Raw genomic sequence first — 17305 nt, 5'->3', positions numbered from 1 at the left:
CCTCTCCTCCTACTTTTATTTCATTATGTCATCTTGCAAGCCAAATAAGCCAAAGGAGAGAAGAAAGTAGAAATTTTCAAGTGGTTTTGACCAAAACAGAGGCAGTGTTGTGCTTCTGGAAGATTTTGCGTGACACTGTGCATAGGAAGGAAGGCGTTGCACGTAGGGTGTTGTGCTACATGTAGGGCATTGCGCTGCATGTAGGGAAGTTTTTGATAGTGAAAATTTGAATGGGCACTGCGCGTATGAGCTAGCACTACGCATAGGAGCCAGCGTTGCGCTTCTGGGCAAGTGCGCTGCACGTAGGGCAACAAGCCACCAAAACGCTTCAAACTTCAAATTTTCACCTAATTGCCTCCAAATTCACCTTTTACAAGTAAGTTCTCTCTCTTCACTCAATGTTTAGCTTGCACATTTGATATTTTGGACATCTCCTCCACTCCTATTATCAAACCCTAATTTTCCTCTATAAACCCTAATCAGTTTGTTTTTCTATTGCCTAGCATCATAACTAAAACCCTTTACCCATCATTCCCTTCACCCTCATCTACATTCCATCATCTATCCCTCATTCCCAAAAACCCTCCCCTCACTCTCATGGTTTATGATCTGTCCATAACTACATAAATTCACTCAAACTCATCCCTACAAACCCTATAGCATACCAGTCTTCCTCATTTACATTGTCTAAAATTTGTGTAATTACGAAGATGGTTAAACATGGATAGAGGTGACTTTGACTATGATGAGGAGGATACATAAAGTGATAATTCAATTGAGAGGAGCAGGCAACATAGAAAGCCTCATAAGGGAGGTAAAATCACCAGAGAAGAGCCAACAAACCTAAGAGAACTACAGGACTCTCCATTAGCAGTTTCATGTTCTAGACACCTTGGATGTTATGAGTTCTGTGAACTAGTGGAGAGAGTTCAATTTCATCATGAATTGGTTAGACTCTTTGTAGCCCACCTGCACAACAATGAAGTGACTTTTGCTGGGGTGACTTTCACAGTGTCACCATTTGTTATTTCAGAGGCCACAAAGATTCCTGATGTTGGTGAGAAATGGTATAAGTCTTAGGACCTTGATGAGCATTATTATGAGCCTTACATTAAGCCTCAGTACAAAAGTCAGGTGAAGAGGCTTTTCCTCTTCAAATTTTTGGAGAACAGGTATGTCCCCTTGATGAGGATTATCATCAAATATTTCACTTGTGAGGGTAAATTTTCTAGGTTGTATACTTACCATATAAGGCTCCTCATGCACTTTACAAGGGTGAAGATGTTGAACCTCCCCTACTTTTTTTTTAGAAACATTGATAATATGGCTTACATTGTACAGAAGAAGCCATAACCTCAGCAGATGAACAATGTATATCATTACTCCTTGATCAAGATTATTGTTCTTCACCATCTCAGTCTTCTAAATATCCATTTGGAGACTTTCATTGCTCATGACATGTTCAGGGGACCTCAGATTCCTCCATCCATGATGCAAGAAACAGGTGGGCCCTCTACTCATGTGAAAACAAGAGAGGAACACAAAGAGACAAAAACTGCTGAGGTGTCGGTATTCTTGACATATCAGAGAGGTACAAGGAATTTATTTGTCGTTGTTAGGCAAGTTTTTGCTCCACAGGATGTGGAAGGGGCCTTGCCTTCTTTATCAGTCCATAGGCAAATGTTATCTCCACAGGGTGTGGAAGGGCCTTTGCCTTCTACATCGATAAAACAGGTACAGGTTGAGCAACTAAAAAAAGGGAAGGAAAGGGTACAGGAGGATGACTTGGATGATGAGTAAGAAAGAGAGCTTGAGTTGGAAGAACATGATGAGCCTAAGCAGCATGACACTGAGGTTATTGATTTAGAGGCTCGGGAGAGGGAAACTATCAAAGATATCATTATTCAGGAGAAGCAAGCTAGAGAGTGCCAAGTTTATCATCACCTACTTGGAACAGGAGAACAAACAATTAAGTGATAAACAGGTCCTCATGGATCTTAAACTACTGAAAGCAAAGATGCAAAGTGACAAAGAGGCTCATGTTACATTGAATCCTATCAAGCAAGAAATTGAAAATAATAGGGAGACTTGGCTTGAAAAATTCAACCTACATCTTGAAGGGCTCATTGAGAAGGCCAACGGGGACAAGAAAATGCTTAGACACATGACATATCATTGCATAGCTCACAATAAAATTTGTAACATGAGGATCAGAAAGTTTAAGGCTAGGTTAAGGAGGGATTTAGAAGGAAAAAAGGAGGAGGATAGATTAAAGATGTTCGCTGAAGCCTCCTTGGCTAATCAAAGCAATTGATGGTGGTGCCTCATACCAATTTTGGGCAGTTTTTTAGGAAATTTTGTCATTTTTGAATTTTGGAAATTCAATACACAGAAAATCTACCTACAGGAACCCAATGGACAAATGGCTTGTAGTTTTGGATTCAAGGAATCAAGGAAATTCTCCCTAGCAGTTTTCAAAATTTTTGGAGCAGGATTAGTCGACCAAAAGGTTCAAAAACACTTAAAAATTGACCTTTTTGCTAGGTTTTGGACACACAGAAGCAGCCTTGGGAGAATCAATTTTTGAGGGGTCAAATGAGCTCCAAACACTGATATTATAGTTTTTATAGAAATTAGACTTGTATACCTTTCCAATGAGCTATCCTAGGCTCAATTTGGATGATGGGAAGACCTCCAAACGTGGACTCAAAGTGGCACTACATGTAGGACCAGTGGCATTGCGCGTAGGACATTTTTACTCAGGATGACTATTTTGCTAAATTTCGACTATTTTCTTGTTTTCTCTCTCATGGAGGTGAATTTACTGATGTAATTAATACCATGGTTTGTAAATGTAATATTCAAACACTAGTAGGTGGTAGATTCATTAGATAAAAAGTGGTCTTGAGGGTAATGAATCAGCTTCCCCTCTTTTAGAGGCAAGTTGTTTGACTGCCTAGATTCTTGTTCCTTGTTTAGAAATGGTTGAAACAACTCCTCTTCTCATGGCTTCGACCCCTTATGGTTAAGATGAGTGATTTCAATGTCTATATCATGTATTTTCTTTGTCATTGGCAAGGGTTGGACTCACTTGGATGCTCAGATCTTGATTGTACATCATTGTAAGCAGTTTGGCAAGGACATTAATAGGATTTGCAGCTATTTTTATGGGATCCCTGTGGTATGGAGTTTGAGCCAGTTTTTTCTTTTGTAATCATTTGTTTACATGTTTTATGTATGCCATCATCAATTTCATTACTTCTTATTGGATGTTATCAAGTTAGATAGGTAGAATCCATTGTAACAGTGCTCTACCTTGGGAAATCATTCAATATTTCATGTTTTCTACTATTTGAGAAGGATCCATGATTGTCACATGCCATCCTCAAATCCTCATCAGTCTTTAACACCTCACACCATTAAGCCTAAAGTGCTGAATTCCTATACCTACCTTGCCCCATAAAAAACCTTGCATTTCTAACCTAATTTCCCACCTAAACTACCCAGCTCCATCTGATCTAGCGAAACACCAACAAAACCAATCAAAACTCTCGTGCTACTATAATTAGCCCAAAATCCTTACATGATCAAGTCATCTTGGCTGAGATCCATATGGAGAGAGCCCTCTCCCGACCTAGTAGGGTTAGCTACTTGGCTAAGCGTGGTTTGTGGTTACCCTGGAATTGCCTCCCTTCAGCCTGAGGTCAATCTAGGTGATAACACAGCAAGTTATGAAATAATTCATTAGAAGTTGAAGCCTGGAGAGAAGGTCCTAAATATCTTGATGATCTATTAGTTTGGTTTGAGAATTGAAGTACGTTCTTTTAGTTTCAGATCAGATTTCAGTTTGTAGAAAGGGGTGTGTTTTCAGTTCAAGAGTTCCAGTCAGAGAGATTATACAACAAATCATATACATGTTTTGGATTGGCCCAATGGATCAGGCTACTATTCAATGATGTTCTTGACATATCGCAAGGAGATGTCATCCCCATGTGGAGCCACTGTTAGGGTCCTATAATAATAGGATTCATAATTTTGAATTGACTATGGCCAGTACTGTAATATTGTACATACCTTTGTTTTCTACAATTGTATTCCCAAATTAAAAAATGTAAAGAGGGTATGTCCTAAAAGAACAATCAAAGGACAAAAAGAAACAAAGATCAAAAAAGAAAAAAATATGAACCCTACAAAAAGAGATAAAAATAGATCATGAAAGTGTGCAAATTCAAATGCCACTACTATTTTATTGTTCCTACAAATAATGATTATGTGTAGCTTGTTTAAAATACCAAAATCCATGACAAGTCAAACAGCTAAATCTTGAATTTTCATGCTTTCAATTTGATTTTGATAGATAGAGAATAACAATGTAGCAAAACAATTTAACCTTGGCAGATCAATAGTTAAAATAAAGAATGATAGGGACCTCAACAGTTCAACCTGAGCTCTTGGATGAAATAAGGTTTGAATTAGTTAGTTTCCTATTTCAAATAAAAATGAATAAGGGTTTGCAAGCTCAAATTCACCCATGTAAATAAGCAATAAAATGTTAAAATAGCATATGGGTAGGTACAAGCAATTTTTACAATCATGGATAAACATCATTTGGCATATTACTAATTTCCCTACCCACAATGTGCTCCAGTACTAAAATCCTTTAGTCATAAAGGCTCAGAGAATTTCTCTGACTTTTGGTGGGACCGGACCCTCGACTTAATGACTCATGGACATCAAGTATTGGATTCCACCTTATTGAAACCCTTCTCATTCATGAAAACACCCTTTTCCCTTTACATCACTCATTTTACCTTACAAAATCCCCTTTTCCTATGTTTAAAACACATTTTACCTAGGAAAGGTAAAACCCCCTTAACTAATTCCCCTCTCATTTAAAATACTCAAAAACCCACAAAAAATGGTTTTATCCTAAGTATAAGTGTTAAATGTTGATATTTGGCCACCACAATGAAGAAATTCAAGCCAAACATCATATTTTACATTATGCTTACTATATTTTACATTTTGTGCATTCATTTCATATTAACGTACTAACCTAACGTATTAGCTCCCCAATATACCTTTTTCTTGTATTAAATATATCCTTCATATATAATATCCAAACCCCGATTTAATTATAAACTATAGTTTCATCCCCCGCATTATTTAAATTAACTCCCTGCTTCATATTTCCTAGACATAAACCTATTAACCCACCAACCTTTGGTGCCATTAAAGAAAACCCCGCAAATCTTCACCCTGATTTCCCTCCATGCAGCTTCACCGCACAACTGTTAGATCTCTCACCCCTAGATCTGACGATGCGCATCCATATCACGCTCACTCCCTCTCCGACCTTTATCAGCCTGAAAGCATGTAAGATTCGTGGTTTTTCTCGGGCCCATTTTTGCTACATGTTAGCCTTTGGCATAAATCATGTTCCCTCGGGGAAATACCACCCGCCTGCCAAAAGCGGTGCGATGGCCTCCAAAACCGCCTCCCCACTCAACACGAAAGCTATCCACTATTCATAAAATACTTTCCCCACCAAAATATAACCACTTCCCTTTAAAAGGCCGAGAAGCCCCATTTCATCCTTTTCCGCTCGTTTTTTCTATAAAACCTCAACAATACATTTGTGACACCCTAAGCCTTTGCAACAAAAACTCATTGTTGTCTACTACCCGAAGAAGCTTTGGACACCCAATTTGAGCATCCAATCCACGTCTACAGCCACCGTACCCTCTGCAATCAACATTCAAACCAATTTGCAAGCCAATTCACCAAATTCGAGGTATTTTGAGAAAAAAAACAAAACGGACCTCTCATTTGAAAATGTACAGTAAAAGTCAAAAGGTTATAGTGAAAGTCAAAAAAGCACAGTAAAAGGAAAAAGATAAATCAGCCAAATGAAAGAGTATCAATAAAAGTGTATCAGATTGAAATATCAAAGTGAATAAAATCAACCAGCGGGAAGACAAACAGCATGGAAGACAGTTACAAAACATACAGATAAAATAAATTCATGTCAAAGTGAAGATAGTTGAAAAAATAGAGCAATCAAGGTAAACAGTAAAAGTAAATATGGAGGCAGTAAGAGTTAAATAGAGATGAAAACACTTTCACCAGAAAAAATGAATTTTATCCAAAGTAAAGGTAAAAATAGGTAAAAGAAAATTAAGGTTAAAAGATGAAATCAGAGCAGGAATGGTACATTTTCCAGAAATTTCCTTTTGAGGTCATAATTTTTCAGAAACTATTGTGGCCAATCCAAGATGCATTTTGAGAAATTGGAGGAGATTTGTGTTCCTAAAAGGCCAATCTAAAAAAACCTATCTCAAGTTTTACACAGGTATTACAAAAAAGGGAGATAAATGCATATCTTCATAGCCTATTTTTCGGACTGTGCAAAGTCCTATTTTTGATATTTTTTTGCAGAGAATATTGTGAACAACTGGAGTTGAATTTTGGAAAACTTAAATAGGTTTATCTCAATAGCATACTTATCTACCATAAACTCTTTCACCTTTTACATATCTATCTCGTATTGAGATATACAAAGGTATCATTGGTCCCTAAGTTTTCAAAATTTCTAGGGCAGAATGCACAAAGGAAGGAGGTAGTTAATGACTTGGAAGCCTCATCATCAATTTAGAGTTGTTATCAAATTTGAATTTCTCTTATTTGTCACCATCAATCCATAAATATAGTGCCAAATAGATTCATTATTTTTGAGTGTCTTTTATTTATGTTCTATTAATGTAAAATAGTTCGAGATATTTGTAAAACCAATCTTGATATTTTTTCAAGATATTTTAGTTTAGAATTTGTATAAATACTTCTTCATTTGAAGTATTTTGTGTGAATTATTTTATATTTGTAGAGTTATTTTGATCTTAAACATAAGGGTGATTGTACCATTTTCAAGTCAATAGACTGGAGCAAGTAATAAAAGCATTTCGCTACAGGATTCATGAGATAAGCCATTTGCAGTGAAGTATATTCTTTGTGTGATTTTGTTACCTTCTTATGTGTTTCATAATCTTAAATGTGTTCTAAATTTGAATGAATGAATTGGAGATATCACTCAAAAATTATTTAAGTACACTCTGTTTTGCACAGTTAGTCATTTACATGTTTTCCTCTGATACCAGGCTTTGAGAACCCTTAATTGCTCTCCCATCCTAGTTGACTTCTTTCATTCCTTCTAGAGTCTGACCTAGGGAACCCTTAATTTCTCCTGGATCTAGCTTGAAACCATTTCAACATTTAGCCTTTGATATCTAAAGTTACTCATCTATCTTACCCTATAGACACTGTTTTTTAGAACTGAATCCAATCTTATTTGTCTAACATTTGACTCCATAGCCCAATGGTTAAAGCCAAACCTCTGTTCATCTAAGTAAAGTGATCCCACCACCCAAATTCAAAACAAAACCAAAGTGCAAATAATAACTAGCCTAAAATCACCTTAACTAAAACAAAGTTAAATTATAAAGAGAGAGCCCTCTCTAAGCATCAAGAAGGCTAGGTCCTGATCTCCAAAAGTTGTTTGTAGTTACCTCTATTATTTTATTTTTTTTGACAACTTCGAAAAAAATTTGGAGTGATAACAGGGCCTACTCCTTTACATACCAAGTTGACATCGATGACAATTGATCATCAACCTTTGACATCAATTCCAACCATAATGCCAAAAATATCCCCCTTTGCAAGGAAAATTTTAGGGGAAAATTTTCTCTAATTGGCTAACTTTTGGACATTTACTAATTTTGTTTTTCCAATTTGGTGAAAACTTCACCTATTTTTTACATATATATGATTAAATGGATTATATTCACCAAAAAATTACCAATTTTTATAGTAAATTACATGTTTTTCATTAAATACTCACCTACATTCTATACATATGACTTTTCAAACTAGAGTAGTTTCCTATAATACTATACATAGGCATAATATTTGAAACATTAAAAAAATCTCTGCCCCTTTGGCATTGATATCAACCTCTTGCAAAACACTAGGTCATCAATTCCTTCTAAAACTCTAGGTCATCAAGCCCTTCTCTCCCCCTTTGATGCCAATGGCTAAGGGAAAATCGAGGCAATGCGAAAATTAGCATACTTCCACTGATGTGCTCAACACCATGATGACTATGAAACTAAGACAAATTGATCTTATGATAGAATTTGATGTTTCTCCTAAGAAATGAGTATATGGAACAAATGACTCAACTACAAAACATGTCTTTGATCAACACCGTAACCTCTCATGTTGAGCAAGCTTCCCCTAAGCATATAATGAGGTTGCAAGCATACTCTCTTTGCTACTGTACCAACACATCCACTTCTCTGCAATAAATCTCATTTCCAAGTGCAATAGGCACCAACGTTTGACTAATGGTGTACACTCATGTGCAACACAAGTCCAAAGCTCCTTGGAGCAAATACATGGTTTTAATATGCACATATGACTTATATATGAATCTTCTATAGGAATTCCTATCACCAACCAATGAATCATAACTACACAGACCCAAGTTACACCATTCCATCAAATGAACCAATACAAAAATGAGACAAGATTTATGTAAATTATAGACAAGACAAGACTTTTAATCTAATATCCCATACATAGTTGAACTTGACACACCCCTACAATATATGTTGGACACAATGTATCTATCAATGCTTCAAAATATGAACAAATAATAGTACATGGCTTATACAAATGCACACTTATTATATCCTCTATGCATGCTCAACATAATGATGTGAGGCAAATACATGGAATCCATGAGCAATAATATGTGCTCTATGTAGTAGTAGTGAAAGTACAATACCATAGCACATGGTAACATATGGTTGCTCTCAATACCTCAGCCATAATCTGAAATGTGTTGTCAATGAAATATCTCTACAACATCTAAAGTCCTCACAAGCAAATAAAATTGATTAGCAAGATAAAAAATGCCAATCAATGTGAACATTAACCTCTTTGTAGTGACTTCATTCAAAGAGCACAAGATAACCACTATGGATATCAACAATATGATAATATGATCATGACATAGTGACAACATCATATCAATCATGAGGATCAACCATATACTAAGCGTAATTCTATAGCACCAAATCTACCTCCAGGAAACAAATCAACAAGCAACAAAACCATTACTAACAACAGATGAGTTAATACACCAACAATATTTACAACACCATTAATGAGTGGTAAATAAAATAGTGCACCAAAGAAGAAATGTAAGGGAACTAATCTATACAACAACATCAGCAATGTAATATTTTGTAATGAAGCACCATCAAAAACTCATGAACGCATCATAGATTTTGAACTCTCACTATCATGGTCAACACACCCTCTACTCATGAGATAAGTGCACCCCCCCCCCCACCATTTGTTTTTGCTAACAAGGGACCATAATGGCAACAATGAATCATTAAAACATTGGAAGCATATGAGATGCTCCCCCTAGATGTGTGTCATCTTCTTATGATCTCTTTCCTGAAGATATTTATGCTTATGATCAGATCCCAACTCCCCTATTAAAATCCTAATTACCATAGTCTTAGTAGATGTAACATTAGTAGCATAAATCTTACAACATATAATCAACATAAAAAAGGGATAGGCATATGGAAACCCTAGACACAAGTTATCCCCAAAAAACCAAAATAATATAGGAACACACGTTGTCATCATAGTAGTAAGTAACTACATGACTCAATATAATAATAGAAAACCATAGCTCACATCAAATATGAACCTTCAACATGCACATGGGTTCATATGCTTGGTTTTCGTCTCTCTAAAACATCATTAAAATTGAACTAATGAAATAGCACACATGTAACCTTATTTTTCATGCATTGTTCCTTGTAAGCTCATGCACCTCTTATTCCCTTCTGAAATCATTTTATGAATATGAATCAAGTACCATAGACTCTAGTGGGGACTGTCTTCCCCTACTTCTATAACTATTGCTCCTTCTTCCTCCAAATCTTAATAAACTACTTCTTTTGATTGGATGGCCTAAAAATGCTAGACTTCCTACAATATTTGAGCATATGTCCACAGTTTTGACACACATAACATGTCATATGGTTAAGATAAGAAGCTCATTTGATATTGGTGTCATCTCTCATCGTTGTATGGATTTTTCCTCTATTCGATTTTCTAGATCCGTAGTCAATGGTCTTGTGGCCAAATAGGTTACAAGTAAACCAATAACCATTAAATAAATTTTATAGCTAAAGACTGGTCATGTGTCTAATCTTAATTTATTCCTTTCTTGTGAGTGACTTCATTCTATTTCTTTTCTTGGATCTTATTGGTTCCAATATTAGTTTGACCATTAATTCCCTTCAGTGGGTTGATATAACCTTGGGGATATATGCTTATTGGATCTGAATACTTATTGTTCTGGTTTTGAGCAGTGTTATATCCAGGGCCTCTCTTAATTAGAGGAGAGCATTGATCATTAATAATATTCTCTTGTGATTTATATGACTTTACCCATTTGAGGCTCCAATCTAGCAACAACGTTTTTTTCTCAGAATCTTTCCTTCATGCCACAATTTTTTATTCCAACTTCTCGCAAGGCCTATCTTTCTCTTGGAGTTGTTTCATGTTGAAAATGCAACAAGAAAATCCTAATTTAACTTGTCCTTGAATTAAATTAGGAATTAAATTGTAATTCGACTTCTCATGACAACTTGTAATAATTAACTAAGTTAATTTGACTTAGCTGGCTCAGTTGATTTGAGTTGAGGGTCTAACTAGAGTCATGTAGTGTGTCTACTACCTTATAATATCCCTGGTTGAGTTTATTTTGAGTTGTAATTATTTAATTCAGTTTAATTGAGTTAAATTTGGTTAAACTAGTTCCAAATGACGGAGGAACTAGTGGGAGATCCAATAGTGGGGTGTAACCTGCAGTAATGGGGTCTAACCAGTAGTGATCAACTAATATACTAAAGATTCACTCATAATTAACTCGTGCATGTCAGATCAAAGAAAGACCTAGTTGATATTGGAGTTCAGGGACAATTTACTATCAGTTGTATAATCATCCAAATTATACATATGGTGCATGTAATCAGAGGAAGGCCTATGAGGATTGTACAATTCATAATTGTAGAATTTCCCAGTTAAATATGGGCTAATTCCCAAGGAAACTGCGCAAGGAAATATGAGCTTGGAGAAAAACAAAATTGGCTAAGTATTGGCTTGAGATTATTGGGAAGAAGTGAGATAGACAGAGATAGTGCAGAGGTTGCTTAGACTTGAGCAAAGCATTGTGATCTTCTCATATTTTCTGATTAATTCAATATATAGATAACAAGGGTTTTTAGTTGTGGCTTTCCCCAGAAAATCGTTGTGTTTTGTGTGATTGAATTCTTTCTCTTTTATGCTTCGTGATTTCAGTGATCATTTATTGTTTTTGCTGATGAGTAGAGTAGATTCAATTAAATGTTTTTAGCATATTACAATCTGTAGTTTGAATCTACAAAGAATTCCTACATCGTATGAGAGCTAAAATCACTATAGAAGAGGAGAATAAGACTTTGTATTTTGCAAGAGAAATCGAATTGTAGTATCATACTTTAGAGCTTGAAGAATGTTATTCTTTGGATTGATACTCGAATATGCCCTTTATGGTAGTTTGAACTATATTTCTTGGAAGGACAAGACACAGGTAGCGTTGGAAGACAATGGGCTTAAGGAATTAATAGACAAAGATATTCCTAAGCCAGTTGATGCTCAAATCTCACAGAGTGGAGAATGTGTGTGGAAAAGGAGAGAAGGATTATCCTAGAAGGAGTTCAAGATCATATTGTCTAAAACCTCCTTGGTAAGGAAACTCCATTTACAATGTGGGAGGCCTTGAAAAACCTGTTTGAAAATAAAAGTGACCACAAGAAGCTAGCACTGAAGGAGAAGCTCAAAAAGATCAAGATGGAGAAGGGTGACTCAATACCAAAGTACTTGACCAAGTTCACCCAATGTTGGGATGAACTTGGAAGTGTTGGTGTTATAGATTCTAAAGATGATATGGTGAGCCTAGAACTTCTAGGGCTTCTTAAGAGATGGCACAATTACTAGGACTCATTTAATGGGAGAGAGAATCTATCAGAGTGGGAACGATTGTGGTCCGACTTGGTATATGAAGAGATTCAGTGGAGCACCATAGATGGATCCTAATCCAAGTAAGATAATGAGGAGCATTGTGCCTTAGATGGAAAGGATAAGAAAGGGAAGGGGAATTCATCCCATTCCAAATTAGGTTCTAGTCAGGGAAGTAAGATGTTATGAAACCAGCTCAAGAAAAGATAGAAAAGATAGATCAACACCTTAGAATTCAGCCTCTTCGAGTGGGCAACCTCCTTTATATTACACAAATGAACAATTATTGGATGATACAAATTAAAAGACCTCCTTTCTATATATAGGAGTCTAAGGGCTCATAACATAATCAGAGCTGACATAACAACAATAATGTAAGGGCACAATAATAACAATAGTGGGCTTTTATGTGGCACAATAGTAACAATATGGGCACTACATGGGTACATCAATATAATAAGTGGGTTGTACTAATAACAATAAGGGGTTACACTAGTAGTATAGGGGCCTAACATGCCCCTCTCCTTCAAAAAGCGTTGTCCTCAACGCTTGAGTAGTTCTTGATGCTTCTTTATAAAATTCTTGTCCTCCCATGTGGAATCTTCAGCGGGTAAGTTCTTCCACTTGATGAAATACTCTAAAATTGATCGATTTCGTCGCTGTCGGGTTCTTGTTTTTATGACTGCTCCAGGTTCCCATATGATTTTTCCTTCCTCTTCAATTTCTGGCAATATTGTTTGAATTGGGATCTTTTGCAACTTTTGAATAAGTGGCCATACTTCTTCATCCTTCTTCCATTCATTCATGTTAGACCCCTATCCATGTATATATCATCTTACATTATCCTACATTACCCTATATCATACATCACATGCATTATTCATTCATCCTATTACATTCATTAACTTTATTATAACCCTACATTCATCAATTTGTCATTCACTCAACCATATTCATTAGCATTTTTGACCAAACTTTTTGGCCACATCTCCTTTTTGGGCTAAATTTTTTTTGCCTCATGGAAAAATTCCTTTTGTGTATTTTGCACATTATTGAGATCGAAGAACTGCTCCATCTGTAATATCCATGTGGCGGGATCCTTGCCATCAAACTTCCTCATATCGATTTTTGGAATATGTGAGTCTTCGATCCAACATTAGGGTCTATGGAATCATGATTAACATTACTTTTGTTCACATCATGAGTTTCCTTTACAACCTTTTCACCATTACTAAGTATTTCTTGTAGAAAATTTGTCAAATCTGTCTTCGAATCATCCATCTTAGCTTCCATGCCCTTTATCTTAGATTCCACACCATTGATCTTAGATTCCACGCCATTTATCTTAGCTTCTGTTAGCTTTTGTGAGCGTGACATTTGTTGCACTTGTTCTTGTAATTTTGATATATCATGTAGCATTTCTTCCTCTTCTTCATGAGTCATGATAGATCTTTCAGGTTCCTTACTAGGTGTTTGCATTTTCTTTCCTCGGGGCATCAGTTACCGATAATAATGCTTTACTATGCCCTTTGAATTCCGTTAAACCAAGCTTACACAAAAATTTAAAAAAAACTACACAGCTTTTTTCACTTTATAGAAGCCTGATATTGAATCTGATGTATCTCTGTAATTTTGGATCATCCAATTCTGAAATTGTGACCTGTAGTAGCCTTCTGTGTTCTCTTTCCAATTCCACAAGTCTGACCCAAATTGGATTCTCCAAGGAAGAGTTATGTGAAATCTCCCACCGTGACTTGCTTTTAGACTAGTTCAGTAGAGCAAACTTGTACGACGTGCCACGATTCACTTTTTCAACCTTTGGATTTGAAACATGCATACAAGAAACTACAGTCCGTCCTCTTTCTGTACCTTCTTACGAAATTTCAATCCAATCCCCAGAGAGAAAGTTATGACGATTTTCCCCAGGTCACCTGTTTTTAATGTAATTTAGGAGTCTGCAAAAAGACCAAATTCCTCAGATCATATCTCCACAAATAGCGCGCGAAAAGCTCTGAAATTTGGACCCAAGGTTCAGTGCGATTTATTCTCAAATGGATTTTTTTTGCGACTTCTAAAACGTCACAGAAAAAACGTTATAGCGAAAATGCCACGATGACCTGTTTGGAGCAGCGAAACCCTAGAATACAAAGCTCTGATACCAAATGTTATGAAACCAGCTCAAGAAAAGATAGAAAAGATAGATCAATGCCTTAGAATTCAGCCTCTTCGAGGGGGCAACCTCCTTTACATTACATAAATGAACAATTATTGGATGATACAAATGAAAAGACCTCCTTTCTATATATAGGAGTCTAAGGGCTCATAACATAATCAGAGCTGACATAACAACAATAACGTAAGGGCACAATAATAACAATAGTGGGCTTCTATGTGGCACAATAGTAACAATATGGGCACTACATGGATACATCAATATAATAAGTGGGTTGTAATAATAAAAATAAGGGGTTACACTAGTAGTATAGGGGCCTAACATAAAAATAAGGACATGTCGAATATTAAATTTTTTCACTGTCATGAGGTGGGACACTATTCTACAAAGTGTCCACACAAGAAGGTCGGTAAGGAGACCTCAGGAGCAGTGGTAGGTGAATCTCTTTTTTCAAAATTCAATCTAGACTTCACCCCCATTGCTCACATGGTGACATCAGTGACGGGTAGTGTGTGGTACCTGGATAATGGAGCCTCATTCCATATGACTAGAAAAAAAGAGTTCTTCAGTGACTTAGAGGAGAAGGACCTCTAGATTCACATTCAGATGGGAGTTATAATGCGACCAACATTGACACTGTTACCCTTCATAGGGAGTCTGGTACTCCTCTCACATTAAAATATGTCATGTACATTCCAGGTTTGAAAAAGAATTTTATTTCAATTTTCATATTGGAGGACCGTGGCTACAATGTGATATTTAGAAAGGGAAATGATTTCGTTCGTCGCATAGCCTTAGGATAGTGAAGCGGATCGAGGTTCAAGTGAAGAACCTCTACAAATTGAATGTAGAAGACTACACTGATTTGAACACAAAGTAGAGAAGGTGCAGAGCCGAGACGTTGTTGAGCTGTGGCATAGAATATTAGGTCACTTTCACCACAGAGCTTTGAAGATATGAAAAAATTTCATACAAGATTTCCCAAGGGTACACCAGAGCATAGAGACACATCCAAAGTGTGTACATTGGGTAAGTATACCAAAGCTTCCTTTCATGATAAATATAGTCGAGCGTAAGCGATCCTTCATAGAGTTCACTTAGATGTGTGTGGACTATTCTTGAGAGCATCCACAACCAAGCATAGGTATTATGTAATATTTGTTGATGATTTTTCTCATAAGTGTTGGATTTTCTTCATGCAGAAGTGTCATGCGGAAAGAGTCGTTAGTGCGGACACAACCGACCTCCCTAGAAGCAAAAGCTTTCTAGTGACAAACAAGACAAATAAATCTACTTTTCTCTAAACATGCATTGCAAATACAATTAATCAGGGGATCTTTAACATACCTTTAGTCCAACGCTTTGTAGTAGTCCAGCCTCACCGATCCGGATGAGCTCCTCCTTCTCTTCGAAACCTGCATTCACTAACAAGCCAAAAGATTAAATAGCACCTGATAAACTCATAAAATAATACATATCCATCATACAGACCAAGGAGTATATGAAACAAACCATGAATAATAATCTGTTGAGAAAAATAAGTTCATTTGCATTAAAAGGTAACGAGCCTTAGTGTTGTGCAAGTCCCTCCTAGGGTCCAGCAAGAGTTTTCTTTACTTTGATCAGCTCACCCACTCTCAAATAAGGCTAGGAAAGGATGGGAATCTCTCCTCTCAAGCTTTACAAGGGAGTCCTAATTCCAGCAGCATCTACCCTTAGGAATGTTCAGCTTTCAACCTCCCCTCCCTCTGGCCCAATGCCTGTATTTATAGTGCTCTAGAGGAAGTTATTCAGGTCCACCATCAATGGGATAAGCCCCTCTTTGGATGGGATAGCTCCCCTCTTGATGGGATAAGTTCCTCTTTCATAGGGATACATGAACCATCTGGAGGCGCTCCATACATGTCAAGCAAGCTTCTAGAATGCTATAGAAATGACCACAAGTAACTTTTTTGGAGTGAAACTTGCACCTTTTGACCTTTACAGGAGTACGCACCCTCCCCTTTACAGACAGAGCGTACAAGTACGCAGATATTGTGAACTTGGGGTGCGTACACGCAGGTAAGGCTAAGAGAAACTGCGTACCCAGAGATATATAGATTTTTAAAGACTTTCTCTCTTTCTTGGAGTTTGACATGGAGAGCAGAGGTATGAGACTTGCCAAGGAGGAAAGGAAGAAACACCTCATAACCCAAAATAGAATGGGGTGGTTGAAAGGAAGAAAAGAAGTATAGTGGGAGTTGCACAAGCGATGTTACATGATCAAGGCCTACTATTCCACTTGCGGTCTGAAGCATGCAACACAACTATTTATTTGTAGAAAATAAGCCCTAATTGAATTCTCGGGATGACTACACCAGAAGAATATTTTTTAGGTAAGAAACCAAATTGGGCACACTTCAGGATCTTTGGTTCATCAATATACTATCATGTTACCAAGTATGCACAGAAAAATCTAGAGCCAATAGCTGAGTTGGGTATATTTGTGGGGTACATTGTCATAACCCACAACTATCAGGTGTACCTTCCATCCAACAGGATGATAGTGGTTCGTACAAATGTGGAGTTCAATGAAGAGAATTCCATGAGATGTTCCCTTTAGAGGGAGCTCCAACAGCATGTATATGAGGAGATTTTATCACCAAAGGAGGAACCTCAGGATGATGTGTAGAAACCACATGTAGAGGAGCAGAGAGTGGAAGAACCCACTCATGCATAGACTTCTAGAGATGGAAGGAAGTGCACCAGAGAGGCTGACAGATTGACGCATGATGCTAGAGAGAATGTGGGAGCACCCACATCATATCGCAGGTAGAGGAGGTCACCAGATCAGTACACTAGCATTATGGCTCTTGTTAGTTCAAGGAGTTACTCCTAGACTGCAAAAGGAGTAAGCCTTACACTTCATGATTTCATTTCAAATTTTAAAAGGGTCTTTTGAGTGGTGGGATGGCTTCTGAAATAGTTTTGAAATGATTGTGTTCCTCT

Source organism: Pinus tabuliformis, chromosome 4_2 (assembly GCF_031772625.1).
Source record: "Pinus tabuliformis cultivar Carrire ecotype Pingquan chromosome 4_2, CPIR1, whole genome shotgun sequence".
NCBI classification, from domain to species: Eukaryota; Viridiplantae; Streptophyta; class Pinopsida; order Pinales; family Pinaceae; genus Pinus; species Pinus tabuliformis.
This window is presented reverse-complemented; position numbering follows the sequence as displayed.